Genomic DNA, 712 nt, shown 5'->3' with positions numbered 1-712 from the left:
AAGCTACTTTTAGGGATGTTTTCATTAGTTTTTATGTTAAATTCATATTTCTGGACTTTACTATGAGTTTGTGTGTTTTTCTGTGATTTCAGGTAATTTCTGGCTGAAATTGAGGGAGTTGAGCAAAAATCTGAGTTAGGCTGAAAAAGGACTGCTGATGCTGTTGGATTCTGACCTCTCTACACTCTAAATAAATTTTCTAGAGCTATAGAACTCCAAATGGTGCGCTCTGAACGGCGTTGAAAAGTAGACATCTAGAGCTTTCCAGCAATATATAATAATCTATACTTTATTCGGAAATTGACAACGTAACTTGGCGTTGAACGCCAAGTACATGCTGCTGTCTGGAGTTAAACGCCAGAAAAACGTCATGATCCGGAGTTGAACGCCCAAAACAAGTCATAACTTGGAGTTCAACTCCAAGAAAAGCCTCAGCTCATGGATAGATCAAGCTCAGCCCAAGCATACACCAAGTGGGCCCCGGAAGTGGATTCATGCATCAATTACTTACTCATGTAAACCCTAGTAGCTAGTCTAGTATATATAGGACATTTATCTATTGTATTAGACATCTTTAGTCTCAGTTTTGTATTATTCTTCATCTTAAGAGGCTATTGATCACGTTAGGGGGGCTGGCCATTCGGCCATGCCTAAAGCTTTCACTTATGTATTTTCAACGGTGGAGTTTCTGCACACCATAGATTAAGGGTGT

Source organism: Arachis duranensis, chromosome 10 (assembly GCF_000817695.3).
Source record: "Arachis duranensis cultivar V14167 chromosome 10, aradu.V14167.gnm2.J7QH, whole genome shotgun sequence".
Taxonomy (NCBI): Eukaryota; Viridiplantae; Streptophyta; class Magnoliopsida; order Fabales; family Fabaceae; genus Arachis; species Arachis duranensis.
The sequence above is the reverse complement of the archived record's forward strand: the minus strand, read 5'-3'. Positions refer to the sequence as shown.